Source organism: Callithrix jacchus, chromosome 6 (genome assembly GCF_049354715.1).
Source record: "Callithrix jacchus isolate 240 chromosome 6, calJac240_pri, whole genome shotgun sequence".
Taxonomy (NCBI): domain Eukaryota; kingdom Metazoa; phylum Chordata; class Mammalia; order Primates; family Cebidae; genus Callithrix; species Callithrix jacchus.
In genome coordinates, this window is record NC_133507.1 from 5,122,515 (window position 1) to 5,138,375 (window position 15,861).

Here is a 15,861-nt window from a genome sequence, read left to right on the forward strand (position 1 = left end):
TTGGGTATTCAATCTGAGATTTGCTGTGCTATTCATGCCTTTTCTCCTATTAATCTGCCTTTTGCCACTGATTTTTCAGTGAATCTTCAGAGAACAAAGGGAAAGTTTTCTCTATAGTGAAAGGTTTTCACTACAGCTGCTCTGTCAAGAAACAAGCTGCAAAGTCAAGAAATGAGATCCAGGTTCCACCCCAATAATTTCTGCACTCGTTTTTAAAAATTATCTTTCGAGTTGTTCCTGAACCTAGACTCGTACTTTTGTTGACTTTATTTTTTATTTTATTATTAATATTATTTCTGAGACAGAGTCTTGCTCTGTAGCCCAGGCTGGAGTACAGTGGCACCATCTCGTCTCACTATAACCTCTGCCTCCTAGGTTCAAGCAATTCTTCTATCTCGGCTTCCTGAGTAGCTGTGATTAGAGGCACCCACCACCATGCCTGGCTAATTTTCCTATTTGTGGTAGAGTTGGGGTTTCACATGTTGGCCAGTCTGGTCTGAAGCTCTTGATCTCAAATTATCCACCTGCCTCGGCCTCACAAAATGCTGCGATTACAGGCATGAGCCACCATATCTGGCCAAGTTTACATACATAAATAACACACATACACATACACGTTTTAGGTAGCAATTGAATACACACACACACACACATATGTATATATATAAAACTACCGAATATATAATTTTTAAAAATGCAACATATGTATTAGGTAGTCATATGTATTGCATTGTATCTTAGAATGGTGATCATTAAACATTTTTATGGTAGCTCTGTCACCCAACGTCTTGCTTGTGTCACCTGTACCCAGGCTGGACTTACCTTGTATGAATGTTTAAGTCACAGGGAATGTGTTCCTCTCGAGAAAATAATATGGTGTTAGGGCCCTCCACATTGCAGGCCCTAACTTAGTCTTAGTCTATTTGTTAGAGTCTTGAATTCTGTCCTGTACTTGCTTTTGTGTCTTTTGGTGATTTCAGATGAGAAAATTAGCGTTCATTTAGTTTGGAGAATCCCATCAGTAACCAGGACACTCAACCTTCTTTTTTTTTGAGACAAGACAGAGTCTTGCTCTATTGCCCAGGCTGGAATGCAATGGCACGATCTTGGCTCACTGCAACCTCTGCCTCCCAGGTTGAAGGGATTCTCTTGTCTAAGCCTCCCAAGTAGCTGGGACTATAGGTGTGCACCACCACACCCAGCAAATTTTTGTATTTTTAGTAGAAACGGGATTTCACCATGTTGGCCAGGATGGTCTCCATCTCCTGACCTCATGATCCACCCACCTCAGCCTCCCAAATTGCTGGGATTAGAGGTGTTGGCCACCATGCCTGGTCAACACTCAGCCTTTTATTCACATATAACTATGTAAGAAATATGCCAAAGGTTCAGCCTAAAACAATGGACATCACTGGATCAGCTAAATAATAAAAAGTTAGGTAAATTATTGACTAATTCCATCAAAATTATAACCTGGACTGTAATCCCAGCACTTTGGGAGGCCGAGGCGGGTGGATCATGAGGTCAAGAGATCGAGACCATCCTGGTCAACATGGTGAAACCCCGTCTCTACTAAAAATACAAAAAGAAAATTAGCTGGGCATGGTGGCGTGTGCCTGTAATTCCAGCTACTCAGGAGGCTGAGGCAGGAGAATTGCCTGAACCCAGGAGGCAGAGGTTGCGGTGAGCTGAGATTGCGCCATTGCACTCCAGCCTGGGTAATAAGAGCGAAACTCTGTCTCAAAAAAAAAATATATATAATCTGGAAAAATCTTAACATGATCTTCTTTTAAAAAATATTATGCTAGATGATAACAAAAACTAAATGAAAGATTGCAATTCTATTTCTACAAGCCAATATTACAAAAATACCTGCTATCTCTAGCACATGTACATACATATTTTTCTGAGTGGCATTTTTTATTTCACTAAAAACTGAGAAAAGTTTTAGTAATTGCTCTTCAAATAGTAAACAAAAAGAATATATATCTATGTTATGGTCAGTCTTTACAAGGAAATGTCATGCAGACATTTATTTTAAAAAAGGGGGTAAGGAGTCAAAGATTCCAGCAAATACCAATAGCTTTTGAGCACGGAGAAAAATCAAACAATGAAATAATGCTCACACTTGTACAGTAAACAAGTGGCTAGTCTCTGCATTCAAAATTGCAGTCTCATATTCTGTCCACATAAATCAATGCCTTTCTGAACCTTTCACAATGAGAACCTCCATTATATGAAAATATCCACAGTCCCTTTAAGCATGAGACAGAAAATTTTACCTGTGGCTCTCAGAAAAGTCTCAATTGCCCTCCTTCTAACCCAGAAATGTTTTAGTCAGAACTTCTGGAAAACATTAAAACAGAGAATAAGTAAGATCTGTGTTTCAGAGTCAAATTGATAGCCTATTCAATTATTAGATAGTGATGCCAAAAAATGAAAATAATCAAAAAATTATTGAAAATATAATTATGAATACTGATACAGTTTGGCTGTGTCCCTACTCAAATCTCATCTGGAATTCCCATATGTTGTGGGAGGGACCTGGTGAGAGGTAATTGAATCATGGAGGCAAGTCTTTCCCATTTGTGCTCATGATACTGAACCCCCAAAAAGACAACCCCCAGAAAGGAAGAACATGTTCCCAATCACATAGGTGGTAAGAATCTATTGTTCAGAATATATAAAAAATTCTTACTGCTCAAAACAAAAAAGACAAATATCTCCTTTAAAAATGGGCAAATTGAAGATTTCTATCAATAAATGAACAGAACTTAAGCACCCATAAACAGATAAATGGAAAAAGAAAATGTGGTACATATACACAACGGCCTACTATTCAGTCATAAAAAACGGTGAGATCCCATTATTTGCAGCAATATAGAAGGAACTGAAGATAGTTGCATTAAGTGGAATAAGCCAGGCACAGAAAGGCAAATTTGCATGTTCTTACTCATTTATGGAAGCTAAAAATAAGACAATTGAACTCATGGACATAGAGAGTAGAACACTGGTTAGTTATCAGAGGCTGAGAAGGGCAGTCGGGGGGCTAGAAGGGAGGTGGGATAGTTAATGGGCATAAAAAGTTGAAACAATGGATAAGATCTAGTATTTGATAGCATAATATTGAATATAGTCAATAACAACTTAATTGTGCATGTAAAAATAACTGAGTGTAACTGAATTGTTTGTAACACAAAGGATAAATGCTTGAGGGGATGGATATACCCCATTCTCCATGATATGATTATTTCACATTGCATACCTGTACCAAAACATTTCAGGTGCCCCATTAGTATGTACACCTATGTACCCATAAAATTAAAAAATTAAAAATTGGTAAATTGTGTAATGTTTCTCCAAAGAAGCAATACAAACTCCAGTAAGTACATGAAATGATTTTCAACACCATTCATTCATTCTTTTTTTTTTTTTGAGACAAAGTTTTGCTCTTGTTACCCAGGCTGGAGTGCAATGGCGTGATCTCGGCTCACCGCAACTTCCGCCTCCTGGGTTCAGGCAATTCTCCTGCCTCAGCCTCCTGAGTAGCTGGGATTACAGGCACGTGCCACCATGCCCGGCTAATTTTTTGTATTTTTAGTAGAGACGGGGTTTCACCATGTTGACCAGGATGGTCTCGATCTCTTGACTTCGTAATCTACCCGCCTTGGCCTCCCAAAGTGCTGGGATTACAGGCGTGAACCATCGCACCCGGCCAACGCCATTCATTCTTAAGGAAGTGGACATATAAACCACCATACACTTCATCTGAAGGATATGGTAATGGTGGGTATATCATACTGTTTTTTGAAGCCCTTTAGAACCTTATAACTCAAAGAACGAACTTAAATGTTTGAAAATTAAAAATCTAGTTCATAGGCTGGAGGATCCCATGGAGAAATGCAGACAAAATAAGATTAATGTATAACAAATGTATCAAATAATGTCATTGAAGGGAGTAGGTCGGGAAAGGAGCTTACCTAAGTAACTGAGGAAATAAGTGGAAATTCTGAGCCTAAAAGCCAAAGGAGTGTCGATGAGCACTGTACTTTAGTTGGTAATGTTGTTCTCCATAGGGGTATAGATAAACTATTCTGAAGCCACTGCACATGTAATTTGGAACTCAATTACTAAGTAAAGGAGGCCAAATTTCTCACAGTTAGAATGAGAGATTACGTAGAAGTAGAAGGAATGCGGAGACTGACTCATGCTGGATTAGACTGGTGGTATCAGAGACATTAGGGGAATTCATATTTAACTTAATAAAGATACATATGAACACATGAGGAAATATTTATAGATACATTTATATGTGTGTGGTAGTATACACAGATATATTTATTTGTTGTGTCAGCTAACAAGGCCCCAAATCAACAGATGCCCCTATAGCAATGAGTAGATCTGGTACCCAATCTTCATTTCTAATTCAATTTGTAGAGAAACTAGGACTCCTTGAAGAAATAGTGGCTACTTGGCTTGGGCATGAAATAAAGACAATTTGCCTGGATCATCTTGTAGTGTCTGAAAGTAAGAAAATGTGAAACAACACAAACAGCCAAAGAAATAATCTAAATCAGACCACAATGATGTGGGTATTTAAAAATGATACAGGAGCCGGCCGGGCACGGTGGCTCACACCTATAATCCCAGCACTTTGGGAGGCCAAGGCGGGTGGATCACCAAGTCAAGAGATCGAGACCATCCTGGTCAACATGGTGAAACCCCGTCTCTACTAAATATACAAAAATTAGCTGGGCATGGTGGTGCGTGTCTGTAATCCCAGCTACTCAGGAGGCTGAGGCAGGAGAATCGTCTGAACCCAGGAGGCGGAGGTTGCAGTGAGCCGAGATCGCGCCATTGCACTCCAGCCTGGGTAACAAGAGCGAAACTCCGTCTCAAAAAAAAAAAGATACAGGAGCCAACTGAGAGACCTCCTAGTGGCCAACACTGAAACAGTTTGGGCAATAGAATAAATAATTATAAAACAGTGTAAACTAAATAGCCACAATTCCATACAATATTTCCGATGACACAAATAAATGATTGGATCGATATGAAATAAATGATGGAAAACAGGCACATTGCTCCTGTGGAAGAAGTTCCAATGACATTTTCAGATCCTCTTTTCATAAGAAGATGGAGCATGAATACCCTCTATGTATAGTGCTATGTATAGAAACGTGTTTTCATTTTTCACTTTGATTTTAGGTTCAGGGATACATGTGCAGATGTGCCTTACTATAGGTAACATTTACCTGTAGGTAAACTACGTGTTACCAGGGTTTAGTGCACAGATTATTTTGTCAGCCAGGTAATAAACACATGTCCTGATAGGTGGTTTTTTGGTCCTCACCCGCCTCCTACCCTCCACCCTCAGGTAGAGTCCAGTGTTCATTGTCCCCTTCTTTGTGTCCATGTGTACTCAAAGTTTCGATGCTGATTATAAGTGAGAACATATGATATTTGCCCTCTCTTACCACTTGTATTCAACAAAGTACTGAAAGTCCCAGCCAGAGCAATCAAGCAAAAGAAAGAAATAAAAGGCATCAAAATAGGAAGAGAGGAAATCAAAATATCCCTGCTTGCAAACAATGAGAATCTACACCTAGCAAACCCCATAGTCTCTGCCAAAAATCTCTTTGATCTGATAAACAACTTCAGCAAAGTTTCAGTATACAAAATCAGTAGCATTTTTATATACCACCGTCATTCAAGCTGAGAGCGAATCAAGAATGCAATATCATTCACGATCGCCACAGAAAGAATAAAATCCCTAGCAGTACAGCTAACCAAGGCAGTGGAAGATCTCCACAATGAGGACTAATTAGGTGAATGCAAAAGTAATTGAGGTTTTTGCATTGTTGGAATTTGCCATTTGATGCTGGAATACATTCTTAAATGGATGTAGTTATGTTACACATCATTTTAATGCTTTTTTTGGCTAATGACTTCTTACTTGCTGTTTATTTTATGTTTCTTTTAAACTATGGAAATGATGTTTTGAATTCTTATTTGAGTTCAAAATGGGTTGTAAAACAGCAGAGAGAACTTGCAACATCAACAATGCATTTGGCCCAGAAACTGCTAACAAATGTACAGTGCAGTGTTAGTTCAAGAAGATTCGCAAAGGAGATGAGATACCTGGAGATGAGGAGTATAGTCTCCAGCCACTGGAAGTTGAGAAGGACCAGTTGAGAGCAATCGCTGAAGCTGATTCTTACAACTAACTATACAAAGTTGCTGAAGGACTCAGTGTAGACTATTCTACGGTCATCCAGCATCTGAAGCAAATTGGAAAGGTGAAAAAGCTCAGTAAGTGGGTGCCTTATGAACTGAGTGAAAGTTAAAAAAAAATCATCATTTTGAAGTGTCATCTTCCCTTATTCTAAGCAACAACAATGAATCACTTCTTGATTGGATTGTGACGTGGGGCACGAGTGGATTTTATACAACAAGTGATGACTACCAGCTCGGTGGTTAAATGAAGAAGCTCCAAAGTACTTCCCAAAGCCAAACTTGCACCAAAGATAGTCATAGTCACTGTCTGGTGGTCTGCTGCTGGTCTGATCCAACACAGGTTTCTGAATCCTGGCCAAACGATTGCATATGAGACATATGCTCAGCAAATTGATGAGATGCACTGAAAACTGCAATGCCTGAAGCTGGCACTGGTCAACAGAGAGGGCCCAATTCTTCTCTTTGACAATGCCTGCCTGACTACATATCGCACAACCAACGCTTCAAAAGTTGAATGAATCGGGCTACGATGAACTTTTGCCTCATATGCCATATTCACCTGACGAACCAACTACCACTTCTTCAAGCATCTCGACAAATTTTTCTTCCACAACCAGCAGGGTACAGAGAGTGCTTTCCAATAGTTCATCACATCCTGAAGCAGGACTTTTTAAGCTACAGGAATAAAACTTATTTCTCATTCAATAAAAGTGTGTTGGCAGGGCATGGTGGCTCATGCCTGTGATCCCAGCACTTCGGACAGCTGAGGCTGGTGGATCACCTGAGGTCCAGAGTTCGATACTAGCCTGACCAACATGGCAAAAACCTGCCTCTACTAAAAATACAAAAATTAGCTGGGCACGGTGGCACATGCCTGTGATCCCAGCTACGTGGGAGACTGAGGCAGGAGAATCGCTTGAACCCAGGAGGCGGAGGTTGTAGTGAGCCAGGATTGTGCCACTGTACTCTAACTTGGGTGACAAGGCAAGACCTTGTCTCAAAAAACAGTGTTGATTGTAATGGTTTCTATTTTGATTAATAAGGCTGTGTTTGAGCCTAGTTATAATGATTTAAAATTCATGGTCTGAAACCACATTTACTTTTGCACCAACCTAATACGAAACACTCCTCAAGAAAGTATAGTGACATGTTTTCAAAAAGTAAACTAGTGAAATGTGAAAAGAGAGTAATTTTACAGTGGGGAAATCTGACAAATCTCTCTTCTCTAGGTGCTCAAATTATTATCAACACAGAAGAGGTGTGTTGGTATCTACCTTTGATACGATGTGATAAAAATGACAACTTCCTTCTCCCCCAACTCCATAATCCAGTATAATCATGAGAACACCAGAGAAATTCCAAATCCGGGATGCAATTATCGTGAACATAAGGAAAATGAGCCTAATGAGACGTGATATCTGCATATGATGTGGTATCCTAGATGCAATTGTGGAACACAAATATTTGTTAAGTAAAAGAGAAAATCTAAGTAAAATGTGGATGGTAGTGAATGGTAATGTCTATTATTGAATTATTAATTGTGACAAATATTCCCCATTGTCAGGGATAAAGAATGCAGTACATAATAATAAGGTGTCACTTGTCCAAGAAGATAGAACAATTCTGAACATGTGTGCATCTAACAGCAGGCATCAAACCATGTGAGGCAGAAACTTAAAACCAAGAGGAGGAATAGATGAATTTACCTTATAGCTGTAGACTTCAAAACTCCTCTTTCAGAAACAGACAGATCCGCCAGGCAGAAGAAAAGCAGAATTCAGTTGAACACAGCAGCACAATCAATTAACTTGATGTAACTGACATCTACAGATGACTTTATCCAAAAGTGGGCAGAATGCAGAGTCTTCTCAAGCCCACATAAATCACTCGTTAAGGTGGACTACATTCTCCTCCATAAAACACACCTAAACAAATTTAAAAGAATGGGAATCCATCAACACATACACTCAAACCACAACAGAATTAGGGTACAAAAATTGCAAACTATATAGCAAAATAACGTATTTCTAAATAACACGTGGCAAGGAAGAAATTTCAGGAAAAAATTTAGAAACGTTTTGAGCTAAATAAAGGAAAACACAACCTAACAAATGCAACATGGAATGCAATGTGAAAGGTTAGAGAGAAATGGATAACCTTAGTGCAATATGAGAAAAGAGGAATCTAAAAATCAATCATATAAGTTTCCACCTTAGAAACCTTAAAAGAAAAAAGTAGAGAAAGTTAAATCCAAAGCAAACAGAAGAAAATATATATTTTAAAGACCACAGGAAAAAGAAAAGTAAAAGATAAAGCAATTGCATTTTTTAATTGGATATTGGATAGACTAAAAGTTTCTAGAACATAGAAGTATCCAGTATTAACTAGGAAAACACAATACCCCAAACTTAATCCTTGCTTATGGGCATGCAGGGAGGACTCTGAAGACATGAATCTCTAGGAATGATTCACCAAAGGTATAAACCAGGGTAATTTCATTTAGTTACAAGGTTAGCACATTTTAAAACTATGAAAAATTCACCAATAAGAAATTTAGGGAAACATAGCTAGGTATACAAGGCATAGAGGGTACAAGAATAAACACAAAAATACGTACTATGCTCTAAGAAACATGAGAAAATCATGAGGCTTGTAGGAGAATATCAAAGAACACGGAAGAAGTCATGCAGACACAGATCAGTGAACATGTATGTATCTGTCCTTGGGGAAAAGTCCCCAAAAGGCCCTCCCACTGCCATCCTCCTCTACCTCCGCATGTCCCCACCTCTACCTCTGCATGTCCCCAGTTTTCACTGTCTTTGGACCTCTCACTGGGTCCCTTGTCTATGCAGCCACAGATCCCCTATTCTACAGCTTCCTATTAGAATATTTTCACCATAATATATTGATACCAGGTGTGGTCTTGTGTTGTATACCACCTACCTTCCTTCCTTCCTTTCCTCCCTCCCTTACCCCCTCCCTCCCTTCCTTTTTCTTTTCCTTTTTTTTCTTGACAGAGTCTCACTCCATCACCCAGGCTGGAATGCAGTGGTATGATCTCAGTTCATTGCAACCTCTGCCTCCTGGGTTCAAGTAATTCTCCTGCTTCAGTCTCCCAAGTGGCCAGGATTATAGGTGTGCACCACCATGCCCGGTTAATTTTTGTATGTTTAGTAGACGTGGCGTTTCATCATGTTGGCAAAGCTACTCTTGAACTCCTAACCTCAAATGATCCATCTGCCTCAGCCTCCCAAAGTGCTGGGATAATAGGTATGAGCCACTGTGCCTGGCTTGGCCACTGAATTTTCTTATCCATAGATAATATCTAAACCTGGAAAATGACTGAGGAGACAAAAACCATGTTTACAAAGTCTACCGAAGCACACGGTAATGTCCTAGGCCTTCATCTCAACTAACCACACACTCACTGACTCACCCAGAGCAACTTCCAGTCCTGTAAGCTGCATTTATGATAAATGCCCTATACAGGTGTACCATTTTTTTTTAATCTCTAATACTGTATCCTTACCTTTTCCATGTTTAGATATGTTTACAGACACACATACTTACCGTTGTATTACAATGGGCTAGAATAGTCAGTACAGTAACACACAGCAAATGTTTCTAGCCTAGGAGCAATAGGAATACAGCCTCGGTGTGTAGGAGAATATACCAGCTAGGCCTGTGTAAGTACACTCTATGATGTTCACAATGTAAACAAAAAATTAAATTCTAAGAATACCAACCATCGGGATGGACTTTCTCCTCAGTCAGAGCTCTTTTAAAATTTAACCTGAAAGACTAGTTCAGGCCATTACAGGAAGTAGGAGTTGGACATGCCTCGTTATACCTCTCCAGTATTAACATTAATACCAACTTAAAGTCTGTTAAGAAACATTTTAAAACCTAGGCAGGTGCAGTGGTTCATGCCTGTAATCCCAGCACTTTGGGAGGCCCAGTTGGGCAAATCGCCTGAGGTGAGGAGTTCGAGATTAGCCTGGCCTATATGGTGAAACCCCGTCTCTACTTAAAATACAAAAATGAGCTGGGCATGGTGGTGTGCGCCGGAATCTCCGCTACTGGGGAGGCTGAGGCAGAATTGCTTGAACCAGGAGGTGGAGGTTGCAATGAGGTGAGATCACACCTCTGCACCCTAGCCGGGGGACAGAGCAAGACTCTGTCTCAAAACAAACAAACAAACAAACAAAACCTATTCTCTCTGAAGCCTGCTACCTGGAGGCTTCATCTGCATGATAAAACTTTGGTCTCCACAATCTCTTAAACTCAAACATTCCTTTCTTTAATTCCAGGTCTTTAGATAACCTCAACCAATTGTCAGTCAGAAAGTGTTTAAATGTACCTTCACTCCCCGCCCCTCTTTGAGTACTTGCCTTTCTGGATGAAAAAGATTTTGGGCAGCATTTCTGAAAAAAATTCTGCCCAAAATATTTTTCAGATCATTAGACTGAGGATTTCATTGCTTGTGTAGCAGCTATGTACTTCTTAAATGTATTTATTTGATATCTAATGCCTCCCTAAAATGTATAAAACCAAGCTACACCCTAACCACCTTGGGTGCATGTTCTCAGGACCTCCTGAGGGTTGTGTCATCGGTCATATTTGGCCAAGAATAAATCTCTTCATATATTTTACAGAAGTTGACTCTATTCATTGACAATAAAATGACCAAATTGACACAGGACACATTTCTTGGACCATATCCCTATTCTAATGCTTGATTATAGTGAGTTAACTGAGATATCCTTTCTTGTAGCTCCATATTAAATAGTTGATTTGTTGATATGCAGTGGCTGACTTCCACAGAGACTCCTACTGATACTGTATATAGCCCAATTCTGACCTTCTCTTTAGTGTTACAAAGGTAGTTCAATTATCAATCTTTCTCTGTAAGTTTTGCACACGTTGTTCCTTTGTATTGCCAGCTAGAAGCAAACGGCCAGGAATGCAGTAATCATTATTGTAATTGTGGAAGGTATGAATCAAAACTCTGTGGAAAAACAAATATGGTTTGGTCATGCCTTAAGAAATGTAAAAATATGGACAAGTGATATGGAACAACGGAAAGTATATGGAACAATAAAAAGTATAAGAAGCAATGGAAATTATAAGGAGCAATAATTTGCAAGACACTGTACATCAATCAAGGAAGGACAGTGATCCCCGAAACACTTAAAACAATTACAGGAGCCCTAAGATTGCATCAAGTTACAGCTGCAAGTTTCCTTCTGTGGTGTGGCAAGGACTTTTAAGACTTTCTGTTGAGAAGATGAAACTGAGGGTCTTGAAGAAGAGTTTTGCTCCATTTCATCCAGCCATTATCCAAGTCCAGTGTTGGGAATGGGAGGGAGGAATCATGCCAGCACCCACGCAGAGAGGGCTGACTTGTGCTAGCAAGTTTTATATATACATGGGTCACAGAACTATGGGAGCAGTCCAGGAGAAAAAGACAAAGCCACATGAAGCAGCCATTTGAATAAACTTGGTTTTCAACCCTTTCATCTTATCCCTAACTGTAAAAAGACAGAGGACTTTACCTAACACCGCCCACCCTGCAACATTAGCCCGACCCTTTAGAGATGAAGGAACTGCTTATGAGTAGGATAAACCACCACACCGAAACCCAAACCTGCATTTTCTACAATGTGCTGTTAGATGTGACTGATATTCTCATTACATTTGGACAGTCTGTGACTTGGGATGTTTCACTAAAGAGTTTTCAACTTTATGATAGGGGGAAGGTGGCATGAATTCAGCAGAAAGTGTACCTCAAGTACCCGTGAAACCACTGTGTTTTTCACTTCAGTACAGTAGTCAATAAACTGCATAAGCTATTCCACGTTTAATTATAAAATAGGCTTCGTGTTAGATAACTTTGCCCAACTGCAGGCTAATGTACATGTTCCGACTATATTAAAGGTAGGTTAGATTAAGTTACTACGTTTAGTAAGTTACATGTTTTACATGTATTTTCCAATGAAATTATTTCCAACTTATGATGGGTTTATTAGAAACGAAACACATTTCTCTTCAAAAGAAGGAGAACCAATAATTTTTAGGTCCTTTATTTGTGTCCCTGTGAGTCTTCATAAATTCTATAAAAAGAGTGAAAATGGGTGAATCAAAACACAGGTTCTAGTCTGTTCTATGAAACAGAACATCACAAATAATTTTCGTAGATAGCATTTTTTCTAGATTTTAGAGCTGGATATACACTTAAAAAATATGCTTCAATTGACTCAGTAATGTCACTTCATACAGATTATTCAGAAAGAGTGTTTAGAACCTGGTGAATCAAGACACAGGTTCTGTTCTGTGATATAAAACTGCACATCACAAAGCATTTTCACAGACAGTATGTTTCTAGTTTTTTATAGCTGGGTATTTGTTTCTTTTAAATTTGGGAATGACCTTGCTCCCCTGCCTTTTACCACATAAATACCACAGCTATATAGTTTGCATGGAGAACTGGATTGCTCTCAATATTTATGAAAATTAAGATTAACGGTACCAAATCATAATGCAATAAAATAATGAAGATGAGGGAGATTGGGGAACTGTTTTTTTTTTTTTTTTAAACAAGATCTTCCCTTGAAATTCTCTGTATAGAGTACTAAAGACCACAACCCCCGACGACAGCATCACCTGGCAAACAAATATGCCATCTATTATTTGGAATAAAAATATCCATAAGTTATCAATGCTCTTGGTCTCTTGGATTCTCACAGATCATAAATTTTTCAGAAATCCTGCCAAAAATATTTTTTAGATCATTAGACGGAGGATTTCATTGCTTGTATAGCAGCCATGTCAGAATGTGAGCTTCATTAGAGAATGTTTTCCTCTCAATACAATCATGTTGGCATTTGCATAATGTATATTCAGGCTCTAATAAATCTTCCTGTACTTTGGGAACATTGAATTGTTTCTTGAGTCCTAAATTCCTGCTCAAATATGCTTTAGGAATCTCATCTTCACTAGTTAGGCGACTGAACCATCTATTCACATGCAAACTATGTCAGAAGAGTATAAAAGAGTAGACACTGACACAGCAGCTAGATAACTGAGGTGGTATATTATTAACTGAGTCAACGAAACATAAAATCTAAGAAACTCACACCTGTGATAACTTTTTTTCTTTTCTGAGACAGAGTTTAGCTCTTGTTACCCAGACTGGAGTGCAATGGCGCGATCTCGGCTCACCGCAACCTCCGCCTCCTGGGTTCAGACAATTCTCCTGCCTCAGCCTCCCGAGTAGCTGGGATTACAGGCACGCGCCACCATGCCCAGCTAATTTTCTGTATTTTCAGTAGAGACGGGGTTTCACCATGTTGACAAGGATGGTCTCGATCTCTCGACCTCGTGATCCACCCGTCTTGGCCTCCCAAAGTGCTGGGATTACAGGCGTGAGCCACCGCACCCGGCCCATCTGATAACTTTAAATAATATTTTGCTAGTCCATGGATAACAGAAACGGAAAATGATATTAAATATTATTAAATAATATTAATTTAATATTAATCTTAACCTTAATATATAATTAATTTAATATTATTTAAATAATATTAAATATTAAAAGATAACTTTTAATAATATTTTGCAAGTTCATTGATTACAGAAAATAAAAATTTTAATTCTCTTTCTCCAAGGCCAAATCGTAATATATGCTGCCTGGAGATGTACGACATTTCCTGAATGGCATTTTTATTTCAATGAAAACTAAAAACAATTTAGTAATTACTCATTAAAGAGTAAAAACAAATACACGTCTATATATTAGTTATCTGTACAAAGACACATCATGCAGATATTTACAAAACCAAGTTGGAATAAATATGATTCCAGTCAATCAATGTCTACGGCTTTTTGGTCAGGGTGAAAAACAAAGGATATGAGGACATTCTTACTTGCACAGTAGCAAAGTGCTTCTCTGCATTCAGAATGGAATTTTCAGTGTTGCCGCCACACAAATTAATGCCTACGTACCTTTCACAATTAGAACAAACTAAGCCATACAGTGCAAACAATGAACGATAATTTTAAGCATGCAATTCTCAGTAAATTTTGTGTTGTGGTTTTCACAAACATCTATGCCCCTTTCTCCTTTCCAACTATAAGTATTTCATAGCAAATATCTAGAAAATACTAAAACGAAAATTGTGTAACATCTGTCTTTCTCAATAAAAGTTATTTTTCATTTAATTAGTAAACAATGATCCTTGAAAAGATAATAACTGAAAACATTTTGGAAAAACGATTATGAATGCATTTTTATATATAGGAATGAAAAGCATTAATACACGATACAGAAATACAAATTTGGTTTTAGATGATGTTTATGTGAGAGAACAAAGGCATAAAAGTGTTAACTATATTTGCCAAAAAAAGGCAAGAATATTACCAGGAAAACCTGAAGCTGTTAAACGTCCTCGATCAGCAAGATGAATGACTCTAGAGAAAAATCTTTCTTATACAAACGAACTGCATTCTTCAAACACTCCCAGGGGACAGCTGGCCTTGCCCCTGCAGACCCCACAGAAGGCTCTGAGCTCAGCCGCAGGGGCTGTGGCTCCGCCCTTGGTGGGTGTGGTCTGCAGCAGAAGGACTGCTTTCAGGGGACAACTGCGCTTGCGCAGGAGGCACCCAGGGATGTCTGTAGGGGTTTCTGCCTCATCTGGCTGTTAGGGGAGTAAAAAATCCCCAGGCTACAAAACGTAGGAACTTTAAGAAAGCACACTGACCTCTAATAAAATTCACCAAAAATGTAGTAAGCAACCAACATGAAGAGCAATACTGGGGGGATTATCTAAGATTCACAAGGACATTGGAAACATAAGTATCATCAGTAATATTCCAATGTTCTAAACCCTCCTCTTTATTCAGAGTACAGCTGGGAATATAGGTATTTGTACAAGGCATGCAGGTTTTCTCTCTTCCCTTTCTTCCTTAAAGAATATACCAGACAGTAAGGTAATAGAATATGGATAATTTTTATGTTAAATGCATTCTCTTAGTAATTAAGAAAATGTGATATTTGCACAGAGATAAAGCAATGAAATAAGGAAAGCAGAGCTCAAAAACAGACAAAATCATAGAAAAGAAAATAATTTATAAGAGAGATTAATGGAGTAAAGATGGCTTTTACAATCAATGATCCAGAAAATTGAATATTCATTGGGGAACATAAAACTCATCTTTAATTTTATATTATACACAAAATCAGTTGCAGGTAGATTATAAACTCAAATATAAAAACAGTTTAATATGGTATTTATACTTGCTTTAGGAAAATAACTTTATGACCACGGGATAGGGCAAGTTTCCTGAAATTAGTCATAGAAAGTATTTACCATACAAGAGAAAAGATATTCTAACATAGTTGATGGGAGCAAGGACTGGATACGGACCAAGTCAAACTCAAGGTTCTCATTTTCCTTTCTTGTGGGACTTGGCTCAGATTCAGAAATTGGACTTCAGAGTAATAGTAGTGCCTACCACATGAGGCTTTGTGAGAAGTGAATGATCAAATGATACGTAGCACCTATAGACAGATATCAAGTCTCTACCAACCATCAAGTGAGCATTTGCTAATACTGCTGTATTATG

General features: G+C 38.6%; 1 protein-coding gene across 1 annotated transcript in view; it reads right to left on the minus strand.

Moving 5' to 3' along the window:
• Nucleotides 1-15,861, minus strand: part of LOC144576818 (uncharacterized) — a 243,737-nt gene that overhangs the window by 38,180 nt on the left and 189,696 nt on the right. The window contains exons 14-15 of the mRNA XM_078329133.1: nt 7,944-8,162; nt 6,142-6,281 (exon numbers count right to left, since the gene is read on the minus strand). The gene's annotated coding sequence lies outside the window, so the exon portion shown is untranslated. The remainder of the gene's footprint in view (nt 1-6,141; nt 6,282-7,943; nt 8,163-15,861) is intronic.